The sequence below is a fragment of the Vigna radiata genome, chromosome 5 (assembly GCF_000741045.1).
Source record: "Vigna radiata var. radiata cultivar VC1973A chromosome 5, Vradiata_ver6, whole genome shotgun sequence".
Classification (NCBI taxonomy): Eukaryota; Viridiplantae; Streptophyta; class Magnoliopsida; order Fabales; family Fabaceae; genus Vigna; species Vigna radiata.
Window position 1 is genome coordinate 36,746,255 of NC_028355.1, and position 478 is coordinate 36,746,732.

The window sequence follows — 478 nt, forward strand, 5'->3', positions numbered from 1 at the left end:
ACTCTCTTTACACGTGTCCCCTCTCACAGTGTTTCTTTCCACGTGTTCTGTGCCAGCAGCTGCAATTTCCTCTACGTCTCCTTCACTTGTTACAATACCCTTCCCTTTATAAGCAACCTTGTCCTCAAGGTTGAAGGAAGGATAAGCTTGCTGAAACTCAGTAACATCCTGCCAAGTAGCTTCCTTGGGTGCAGTAGAGTGCCATTGAACCAACACTTGTTGGATGTCCTGGGAATTACGCTTGATTACTCTTGTATCAAGCACTTTCATTGGACTTATAATAGGTCCAAACTCATTGGTGGTCAAGGGTAAGGGCAAGTATGGTTGAGACTGATTTCCCACAAACTTTTTCAGCAAAGAAATGTGAAAAACAGGATGAATTCTGGCTGTCTCAGGCAGCTTTAACCGGTAAGCTACTGCACCGATCTTCTCCAGTACTTCAAATGGACCAAAGAATCGCATGCTTAGTTTCTGATTC